The following is a 12289-nucleotide window of genomic DNA, read 5'->3' on the forward strand; positions in this document are numbered from 1 at the left end:
CACTTGATGCTTTTATTTCTTTCAAAGCTCCTACAGCCACCCCCTAAATAGAATCTAGTGGAAACCAGCCTTGAGGCAAAGGAGAACGAAGAAGTTGGTATCCTTCGTCACCAAAAACTAAGTGAATTAATAAAGTTGTGACGGTCAGCTTAGATAAATCTGCATATTTGCATTATGGTTTGCATATTTTTTTTAAGTACTTGGGTAGTGAATTTAGCTCCAAGCTACCAAGGCACGTTAGCCTAAAATTAAAGTTGGAAGCTTCCGGTTTCATCTTGCATTGTAAAAGTGTTATAGCCCATACAGACATCAGAGGCGGCTGGTGGGATGAGCTATAGGAGGATGGGCTCATTGTAATGGCTGGAATGGAATCAATGGAATGGTATCAAACATTGTTTGCAAACAGTTTCAATTTCTACATGCTTTGTTGCATTCGTCAAGTGTTCAACTTCTGTGGGGACTGGGGAGCTACTGGAGCCCAAACAGCTACAACAATGAATGAGTAAGTGAAGCAGGCACTTTGTGCTGGAAGGGACTGCGCTGATACAGACTTGATCCTCTCAATCACATGATACACATTTGACAGAAGTACCGAAAGTAAAATTCTAGTACCAAACAGCTTTTAATTTTAAGTACCATCGTTCCAGTATACTGTGCAACACTAGTGCGTGATGTTATTTATACTGACAACATCTGATCTCTAGGGGAATAAACACTAGCCATGATGTCTCTGCCTGGTGGTACACCACCGAATTGAACAGTACAGCACTTCCACAGGTAACTATGTACTTAGAGACCACAGGAGGTTGGTGGCACCTCAGATGGGGAGGAATGGTCCGTGGTAATGGCTGGAGCGGAATCGGATGAAATATGTCAAAAATGGGTTCCATGTGTTTGATTCCATTCCGTCCTTCCCTCAGCAGCCTCCACTGCTTGAGACGTGGCTTCTACCACCGAGGCAGACGCCACCGCCGACACTACACTGTCAGAGGAGGGTGCAGGAGTGAAAGCAGCACACAGATAATGACGCAATGAGAAGAGATCAGTCATCATTGTTGCAGGCCGTATTCATTACCAGGCAGACTGTCTCGGCCATGACAGCCAGAACCACAACAATAAAACAGGGATAAATAACCAGCGCCAGGCACTCTCCAGTTGGCGGGTCGTCACTAGTCATTATTAAGAGTCCGCTCTCTGTCAGACAAACAGGCAGCAGTGCAACTCATTTCAAACACTCACAGCTGTGATGGGATCGACAAGTGTTGGCCAAACAGAGACTGGCACCACCTCTTGAAGTCTTCCCTGGTTCCCTCAACCCCTCTCTCGGGAAGACAGGAGGAGTAGAGTGTTTGTGTCTCCCTCACGCTCCGCAGTGTGGGAACGAAGGAGTGGGAGAGGGGTGGTGCTGCAAATCAGATCTCTGGAGAATGTTTAACCACAAAAAAGTTTAAGCCATCTTTGGAGGTGTTTGTGAAGTTAAGCATTTCTCTAGGCATTGTGAGAACTGATCATCTACAAAGCTTGACTGCAATATAGTGAACCTGGGAAAGCAATTGCAATAAAGACAATCTGGAAGTCAGCCCATATAACCACCTTAGTGCTGAGTGAGAGCTGTTGCAGGAGTGGGCCGTGCCAGGGGTGAGAGAAGGAGAGAGGCGGAGAGGAGAAGACAGACACTTTAGTATTCACAGCAGCTGCTTCTGTCTGGGGCCTCAGCGCACCCATCCGCTCACTCCCTCCCTCTTCCACTCCTTCCCCACTGACGGCCTTGCTGGCGGGCGGGATAGAGGGTGATAGGGTTGGGGTCAGGTCTGTGATTTGCTCTCTCACGCACACACACAAACAAAGACAAGAGAACTCTAGGTGTTCCATCTGTATTTTGAATGCAGTGTGTAACCAATGAAAGGAAGTTGGGGAGGCTTATTTCCCTTATAAGCAGGCCAGGGAGAATCTAACAATGCCATTAAAATTCCTTTAACAATTGCAGTCCATGGTCTATAATCATGATGAGCTATAAATCATCAGAATGTTGTCACAAGTCAACAGGGTTTAGAGATAAGCCCCCCCTCTATGTGACAGGTCGGTTGTCATTGATTGAGCCCCTCTGCTCCATGCCATGCATGACAGAAGTAGAACGTTGTGACCTCTGCCTCGCTTCTGTTCTGGGTAGGGCACTGTGAAAGGCACCACCCAAGGCAAGGCTATGCCCCCTCCCCTCTCAGAGTGACAGTGTCACAAAATTAATTGTACACAGCTGGCTTCTCCCGGCTCCGCCATGGGACATTCTTTAAATATGAGTTTTTACCTGAAAAAAAAAAAAGAGCAAACGATAGAGAAAGAACACTTATTAGATTTTCTCAGGGACTGTTGTGGCATGTGGGGAACACAGTTGATTATAGCTGGAGAGAAACGGGGGAAAAAAGGGATGGAAGACATGTAATGCGGTTGCTGTCAGTGTTCCACAACACACATTTATGAGGAAACCAACACTAGTCATTTACAGAGTTGGACCTTCTGTATACTGGACTCCCTGACGGACCGCCCCCAGGTGGTAAGGGTAGGTAACAACACATCCAACACACTGATCCTCAACACAGGGGGGCCCCTCAGGGATGTGTGCTCAGTCCCCTCCTGTACTCTGTCACGCATGACCAGGCACGACTCCAACACCATGATCAAGTTTGCAGATGACACAGTGGTAGGCCTGATCCCTGACAACAACGAGACAGCCTATAGGGAGGAGGTCAGAGACCTTGCCGTGTGGTGCCAGGACAACAACCTCGCCCTCAACGTGATCAAGACAAAAGGAGATGATTGTGGACTACAGGAAGAGGACAGAGCATGTCCCAATTCTTCAAGTTCTTCAAGCTCCTTGATAGTTTGGTCATGTGGACACCAAGGCCCAAGCACACTAAGACAGTCGTGAAGAGGGCAAGACAAAGCCTATTCCCCCCTCAGGAGACTGAAAAGATTTGGCATGGTTCCTCAGATCCTCAAAAGGTTCTACAGCTGCATTATGGAGAGCATCCTGACTGGTTGCATCACTGCCTGGTATGGCAACTGCTCGGCCTCCGACCGCAAGGCACTAGAGGGTAGTGCAACTCCAGGCACCCTAGTCATAGACTGTTCTCTCAGCTACCGCATGGCAAGCGGTACCAGAGTGCCAATTCTAGGTCCAGGTAGCTTCTAAACTTCTAACCCAAGCCATAAGACTCCTGAACAGCTAATCAAAGGGCTACCCAGACCCCTCTTACACTGCTGCTACTCTATTATCTATGCATAGTCACTTTAATGACTACACGAACATATTACCTCGACTAACCGGTGTCCCCGCACATATACTCTGTACCAGTACCCCCTGTATATAGCCTCGCTACTGTTATTTTACTGCTGCTCTTTAATGATGATACTTTTATTTTCTATTTTTTTACTTTAGTTATTTTTCTTAAACTGCATTGTTGGTTAAAGGCTTGTAAGTAAGCATTTCACTGTAAGGTCTACACCTGTTGTATTTGGCGCATGTGAGAAATACAATTCGATTTGTAAGTGTAGTTTATTGCAACTTTTTCTGGTAGTGGTGGTCTAGTTCAGTGAAATTGTGTGGGCTGGGGTACCGTTCTACCCAAAAACACATGCTGAAATGTTTGGTGAAAAATGAATTTCTTTCCAGTGTACAGAGAATATCGCTTAGAATTCAGAGAGACAACTTTGTCCAACAATGCAGAAATGTGTTCATAAGAGCATTGGACAGAAGATAGAAGTTGTTGGTAGATACCTTCAGCTAGTTAAAAACAGCCACCCCCATTTGATGTAGTTCTGTCCTTGTCTATTAATGTTCTGTATTATGGCATGTTGTGTGGATCCCAGGAAGAATAGCTGCTGCTTTTGCAACAGCTAATGGGGATCCTAATAAGATACGAATATCATAAAACTGTAGCACTGTGAGACGGACCACATTAAAACAACATATGCTGCAGCAGTACTCTGCTAGGCAGGAGATGGTAAAACCAGTGTGAATTGGTTCTCTCATTAACAGTTCTATCATATCAAGACAAGGCAGTGCTGTTTAATACACGTGCCTAACTGTAAAATACTAAGAAAAATAAACATAGCTTTCTAGCCCACTTCAATCTGAGGTAACCAGCAGATTCCATAACTTACTTCCTTTAATGGACAGAAGACATTAAGACGGTGAATGCAATTTACTTTTATTGCCCACTTTGTTGTACAAAATTACACATTTCCAGACCACCTACATTTACTGTATTAGGAATTTCCCCGGCCTAAAAACTGAGTGCTATGTTGCCATTCTACCTTAGCAGGGCGAGCTGAGGGCGACTAAACTGCTATCCATTAACTACAGCCTAACGAGGCCACAACAAGCACAAGAACATTTAAAATCAAAATCAGAGATGGAGTATATCAAAATCCTCTGTGCAATACTGCAGTCACGCATTGTAGGCACAAAGACATGCAATCCATCAAATGTATTTAAAGCCCTTTTTACATCAGCCGATGTCACAAAGTGCTATACAGAGACCCAGCCTAAAACCCCAAAAAGCTAGATGTAGAAGCACTGTGGCTAGAAAGGCAGAAACCTAGGAAGAAACCTAGAGGAACCACGACAACTCACCTGCCATTAGAGAACACTTTAAGTTTCAGGTGTCTCGTTACATACTGCCTGCCAACAAATGGACTGTGTTGCCATGGTTACCACTCACCACACTACAGAATGACAGCCCCTGAAGCAAACACCTGTTGATTGTAGCCTATAGCCTTATAAGTCTACCCTGGCCTCTCAGGACTATAGATTACAGTAGTAACACCAGCACAGCAGATTGGGGATTTAAGGATGTGATTGAATGCATTAGACTTGGACTCACTTCAAGGCTGCAGGCCTGGCTCCGCTCTGGCACCATTAACAAACTCCAGCTAAGTGTTACTTCAAAATGCTCCTTCACTCAGACCATGGCGGCATCCCAGATGGCAGCCTAATCCTTACATAGTGCCCTACAAAAAAGTGTGAATAATCACAAAGTGGCTGGCATAGAAGGCATCCCTGGCCACGTCCTCAAAGTGTGCGTTGACCAGCTAGCGGGCGTCTTCAGCCCGTCTTTGTCCCAGGTGTCTCTGTAGTCCCCACCTGCTTTAAAGAAAACCACCATTGTCCCAGTGCCAAAGGGTTGTGTTTCGGAGGACGCATTGCTTCGACCTTAGTCTCTCCCGAGCCCGTATGGGAGTTGTAGCGATGAGACAAGATAGTAACTACTAACAATTGGATACCACGCAATAAAACTTTTTGTCCTCAATAAAAAGTGTTATGTTTGGGGCGAATCCAATACGCCTCATTACCGGCTTTGCACAACACTGACAAGTTTGCTAAGGACACCATGGTTTTAGGCCTGATAACCAACTATGACGAATCAGCCCATAGGGATGAGGTATGTGAACTGGCATTGTGGTGTCATGAGAACAACCTCTCCCGCAACATCAGCAAAACCAAGGAGTTGATTGTTGACGTCAGGAAGCAGAGGGAACATAGTGTTTTCCCATTCACACAGGCTGTAGGCTAATCAGTTCCAGACCATTGAAAACCAGATACTTTTCCACCTCATAGGCTACTGTTCATTTTAAAAAGTTTCAATTTGCTAGTCCGCCTCTCGCGAGAATGAACAGTATACAACTTCTAGATATTTATTGATAGGACAGGCACCTGTCAGTCACAAAGCGAGCAATGACAGGGAAACGCAGTCTGCTGTCTGTACCGTGACCCGGTACAGTTTGTGTGCCGTGATTGGTTGCGGTCTAATTTTTTTTTACATTGAGGGAGAGAGCATGATGCTAGTGAATTTGCAATGTCCCATGTAATGTACTGTAAGTGGTAACAATGTGTCAAAATCCACAATTTAGTCCAATTATTGTTCTGACACATTAATCTATTTTCTTTCGTATAGCAAGCCACATGGCGTTGTGGCGCATAGTAGGTTATTTACTGTACGTACAACTGAACACCATGCGTTGTCTAGTTTATAAAAAGGTGTCGAACTGACAATAAAGTTGATCTCTTAAATCCCCTTGCCATTCCTAAATCATGCAATGTGGTTATGTCCATGGTATCGCATGGGGACAAGTAAACCAAAGGATTTTATAGGATGTCGGGCTTGCCAGACAGTGGTGCTAAAATGAGTGCCTTGTCTCGTCAGTCAGTGTTGCCTACCGAATCGCATCGGTGAGAGAGACGTTCATTTGGCTCCCTAATTTGCATAAACTACTGGTAGGCCTAGGCTTTTTGACAACCATATGCAGATAAATTATGAAAACATTCAATGAAGATCACTGCAGGAACAATATTAGCATTGGAGAGCCTCATTCTGGTACAAATAATAATTAGGGCCCTCGCGGAATCCAAAAAGTAAAACGGAATTCAACTATAAAAAAAATAAAAATCTATTGACCTTAGTAGGGAACCAACTAAATGTTTCAAGCCCAAGTTTATCATAAGACATGAGCAGAATGCAACACTGATTATATTTCCTGTAACCTTCAGAGGCAAAAATGCCCCATCTGTGCATGTGTCCACCAGTTTCTGCTCACTCCATCATTGTTTTGTTTTTTATTGCACATGTGATCAGCCTCGCACTTGAATTGACCTCATAAAGTAGTCTCCTGATGTGGTTTAAGCATTGTTGTGGACTATTTTTTTTAATTGACAGTGAAAACTTGAAAAAACCTTTCCATTTATTTCAAGATAATGTGGCCTATTTGTAATGTTTTTGTTTTAATTAAATGCATAATTTCAACAGTGGCCATCCATATCTTGCAGTAAAACTTTAAAATAAATCGAATCTAAAGGTTTAATGTTCTTAGACAATAGTCCTAAACATACAGGACAATAAAATATTCAGAACTACTAACATTACACTGAATTCATGCACTTGAAGTCACTTAAGGTAGTGTCCTTCTACACAGTACCACAAAATGTTTGGATTCTGGGAGATGAACTTGATAAAGTTTTCAATCATGTCACTGTGCAGTCCTGATGGAATCAAGGCATTAGAATGTACCAGAGGCCACCAAAATAGAGCTCCTTCGGCCAAACATTGAGGGCCGCCTGGCTGGCTACTTTTTCTATTGGGCTGGCTACTCTACATACTTGTGGAAAACACTGGAACATGCCCAGATCCACATCAACAGGGCTGCAGTAGAGCAAGTCCCGAGTTAAGTTCCTTGGTGTCCACATCACCAAGGACTTGTCATGGACAACCACCACCACCATTCTGGTCAAAAGGGCGCAACAGCGCCTCTACTTCCTATTTCGGCTGAAGAAATCTGGCATGCCGGCCCAGGTCCTCTCAAAATACAACCGCTGCACCATCAAGAGTGTCCTGACCGGTTGCATCAAGGCCTGGTACGGAATAGCTCCATCCACAACCGCAAGGCCCTCCTGCGGGTGGTGAAGATGGCCCAGTACATTAGTGACCATGCTCCCAAACATCCAGGACTCAAAACGGTACCTTAGCACACCGCATCATCAAGGACTCCATACACAAGCTGTTCTCTCCCTTACCGTCGAGCAGACGGTATCGGAGCATGAGGTTTGATAGAAACTGTCTCCGAGCCTGTCGGTATCTACAAGACATCAGACTGCTGAACTGGACTGACCACCTGCACATTAGCACACATGCATGCTACACAATATTTTATATTGCTCAGTTTATACAGTGCCCCACCATTCTCCCCATACACATGTAAATATTGGACTATAAATTGTGGTGTACTGTATTATACTTATGCTAAAATATGTATTCTATTCTACTGAGTCATTTACTTTTTGTGTTCGTATTCTTATGTTTTATTTTTGTTGCTTTGTCAAGAAGGAACCTGCAAGTAAGCATTTTGTGTGACGATGTACACCATGTGTATCCCGTACATACGACTAATAAAACATAACTTCTGACCAGAGCTTTTTTGGTGAGCCCAACAAGTGTTTTTTCTAGTGAGAAATTAAATAATTCACCAGAGAAATTAAGTCAAGAACCATGTGGAAGGCTGGGCTGAAAAGGAGTTGTAAGGAAATAGTCAACCTAGTTCAGCACAGAAACCGTGGTAATTAAATACAATGACCATAATCCATAGCGCTTTTGTTTACGGATTGTACAGAGATTAATACCTTTTACGCCTGCTACGTTAGATACACAGACTGCATGAGAGAAGAATGTACACAATGAGAGAGTGGGATTAAGACAGTACGTGAAAGTATGTTTTATCTACTTTGAAGAACTTGCAAAATGATTTCATCAGACAGCTTTGTAGCATATTTAGGCAGGCTAGCCTTGCTAAATGGGATGACTAAAGACAGCACAGTATGGGGAGCACAGAGAACATTGTCTGGCTGGCTGCTATTGCCTGAGCAGACATGAGATGACTTAAGGCACCACGGGAGGCTGCGGAGGGGAGGAAAGCTCATAATGTCTGGAACGATGTAAATGGAATGGTATCAAACACATGTAAACATTTAATACCATTCCACCCATTCCGCTCCAGTCATCATCATGAGCCAATTCTCCACAGTTAAGGCACCACCAAACTCCCGTCACCTGGTTGCCTAGGTCTTAACTGAAAGGATTTTTATTTTTTATTTTATAGCAGACATTAGGCCCTCCCGCCATGGAATGACTAAGGAAGAAAAATAAAGTATATGCATGAAAACAGGTTAGATGAGGGAGCAGAATAAAGAGATTTGACTAAATCAGTAACTACACGACATGGAGAAGATGTAGGCTATTGAAGAGAATGCAAGGATGCTGTGTATCAAGAACAGGACAGACGAAGGTTGAGGGAGAAAGATGGACAACGTCGGTCTATCCAAAACAAAGGATTACATTACACGCAGATTTGATAGAGCCGATTCAAGCTAAAGGAATGTACAAGTTATGTTGAACTACAAAAATCTTAGCACCACTATTCTATAGCAGCTTATAAATCCCCTGCTGTAGTTCAATTTTGCTATTAGCTTGGAGGCACTGGCATAAGTCGTCATGGGTGAGTCAGAGACAGTCACAATCCCCACACACCTGATCCTCTCACTACCCTAGGGGGCCTGGGTCTCAGCTGCAATGATGCAGCCATCTACAAGCTGGTCTTATTTATGCCATTCCAACCACAGACATCAGTGTGCTGTGTTTCTGAGCCCAGTCAACCTCACAGCCGTGACCCAGGCCATTCACTGCCCATGGCACATAAGGCCTACACCTAAAGCACAGCACAGAGAGGGAGTGAGTGACATTAAGAGAGGCTTCTGGGAATTATGTGGGTGACTATAAGGGGTCAGGGTTAAATAGAACACATGTTGTCACTGCAGTGCTCATGTATGTGACCTGTGGAATCCATTTGATTTTGTATGATAACCAATGTCCCCTGCCTTTTCTCAGACCAGGACCACGCTTGGATTATGAATTCAGTATGCCATAGTATGAAACTGACATCTCATGATAAAATGCCTAACATTTGAAAGTATAGCAGGCTACAAAACCTCAACCTTAAGAGCACAAACACTTGACATACCTGGTTTGACGGTCTTGATACGGATGGGCTCCCGAAAGTGGCGGATGACAGCAAGGGTGTCTCGGTTGGTCAGGCCACTGACAGGGGTGCCGTTCACCTCCAGAAGCACGTCCCCGCTGTTCGGTAACCTCCCGACGTGACAGACCATCGCCTCGGTAATCACCTGTCCCAGGTTCGGGAAGTAGCCTAGCTCCGCTCCCCCTAGTACCTCCACAACCGAGCCGAACTCACCGGCGTTCCCCCATGACACGGCGCACTCCTGGACTTTGCCTGACCAGTGCTTCTTCTTCTTCAGCGTTTTGGACATGTTTAACACCTCGTGTAATCCTTGAGAGTCCCAGACACTGGTTGTTTGAGAGACGAGAGAAGCAGCTATTCTCCTAAAACGCTATCACTCAAAATATTATTTTTGCACCGAGATGAGACAATCTGTTCACTGTGGTTGTAATCCATTCCTTGAGCAACTGTCATTTCAAAGCATTATCCGTATGAACATCCCGTACATTGAATGACTGGAACGTCACCCGAGTGTCTGCAATTCAATAGACTGTAGCGCACGAGTATCTGCGTCAGTGTTATCGCAGAGGGCGAGATCAATCGCGGGGTAGCTTGGGTTCTAACTCGCGCTAAATTCTTGAGTGGTTGGGCAATGAAGCTCTACTTCTGAATCAGTAACCTACTTAACTTTCAGTGAATCGGTCTGAAACAGTTGTCTAATAGTCTATTGTTCACAATAGCCAATAAGTAAATGTTGTACTGATCCGTAGTTGAGCCTATGATACGCTACTCACATAGCCTAAACTCCACTTGAGACAGAGTCGATGTATCAATTTGATGAACAACATATCCTCGAACTACTACATCGTTGAATTGAGCACAAACAACTGTTGCCCGAATATAGCCTACAATTATTTTCCCAAAATTAGCCAGATCCCAGTTTAGTTCCGCGCACCTGTTCTACATCCTCAACCTTGATATCAGCGACGCAATCCTTATCCTTAGAAACTGACAAACATACCTGGCCCCAGCAGCGAATATATTCGCAGAACTCGCGTTGTGTAGTCTACTGCTGGCAACTTGCTCCTTATATTCTTCAACCCAGCTCAGAAGCGCGCGGTCTCGGCAGTTGTGACGCCTCTTGTAGTCTCGGATTCAGCCCAGTGGCTCACATAGCGAGGTATATTTCTAAAGGCGCAAACAGTCAGTGAAACCAACCATACGCTGGGAAATGGCCTAAACTTTTTTTGGCTCCTTCTTAACATGTTGATTTATTGCAAAAAAGCCCATCCAGCCTCAAATGACAGCCGGGGATTGGCTCCACCTCCAATCAGATCATAGGACAAGAGTAAAATATTGTAAATCAACAATTGGGCGGGGCCTCCTCGCAGTCCCCTTTCCATGGGCGCGGTTAATTTAGGTCGCCAAGCGTGCGGATAGACAGTTCTCAGTCGTTCTTTGGGAACGTTTTGGGACCCGGCACGCAAAGCAGGTAAATCGAGCGCGCCCAGTAGGTGAACTATTGCAACAATATCACATTCTTCTTGTAGCCTGCAGATGCGCGCAACTAAATTGCCCTTATACCTGTAACTACACACTCCTCGGTAGATAACGACACACTACACTCCTCGGTAGATAGCTATGTTACTGGTTTGTAATTGAATGGTACAAATTAGCAGTAATAAATTAAACAAGTCAGTGCAATTACAAATGCATTCGCTGAAGGTAATTCCACGTGGACTAATCACGGTTTTAATACTTTAGGGCCAACAGAAAAAGCCTATCTATTTTCTCTAGTCATCTATAGAGGGATGTCCAGTCATACTCATTGGGTCAATTATTGCGTGACTGTGCCATCTTGTGGTTAAATCATGTAGATCCTGAAAATGTGTATATGCACGAGGCCTATATTGACGAACAGTAAATCTAGTTCTGATCAGAATATGTGAACGGAGCATGCCCAATTTCACTGGAGCGCGGTTCCCAAATGCTGGACGCTCTAATAGCGCTCACTTCATGAGCTTAAAGCATGCCTACTTGTTTTTTTTGTATTTCACCTTTATTTAACCAGGTAGGCTAATTGAGAACAAGTTCTCATTTACAACTGCGACCTGGCCAAGATAAAGCAAAGTGACACAAACAACAGTTACACATGGAATAAACAAACATACAGTCAATAATACAATTGAAAAAGTCGATATACAGTGTGTACAAATTAGGTAGGATAAGGGAGGTAAGGCAATTGGCCATAGTGGCGAAATAATTACAATAGCAATTAAACACTGGAGTGATAGATGTGCAGAAGATGAATGTGCAAGTAGAGATACTGGGGTGCAAAATAAATAAATACAGTATGGGGATGAGGTAGTTGGATGGGCTATTTACAGATGCAGTGATCTGTGAGCTGCTCAGACAGCTGGTGCTTAACGTTAGTGAGGGAGAGGGTTGCAGGGTGGCCAATGTGCGGGAGCACTGGTTGGTTGGCCCATATGAGTTAGTATGTACATGAGTGTATAGTTAAAGTGACTATGCATATATGATAAACAGAGAGTAGCAGCAGCGTAAAAAGAGGGGTTGCGGGGGTCTTTGACAATTTTTAGGGTCTTCCTCTGACACCACCTGGTGTAGAGGTCCTGGATGGCAGGCAGCTTAGCCCCAGTGATGTACTGGGCCGTACGCACTGCCCTCTGTAGTGGCTTGCGGTCAGAGGCTGAGCAATTGCCGTACC

General features: G+C 44.4%; 1 pseudogene; it reads right to left on the bottom strand.

The window, feature by feature from the left end:
• The window catches only part of LOC115132642 (membrane-associated guanylate kinase, WW and PDZ domain-containing protein 3-like), a 304561-nt pseudogene extending 293707 nt beyond the window's left edge, over nucleotides 1-10854 (bottom strand).
• Between the last annotated feature and the right edge of the window lie 1435 nt (nucleotides 10855-12289).

This window comes from Oncorhynchus nerka, linkage group LG7 (assembly GCF_034236695.1).
Source record: "Oncorhynchus nerka isolate Pitt River linkage group LG7, Oner_Uvic_2.0, whole genome shotgun sequence".
NCBI lineage: Eukaryota > Metazoa > Chordata > Actinopteri > Salmoniformes > Salmonidae > Oncorhynchus > Oncorhynchus nerka.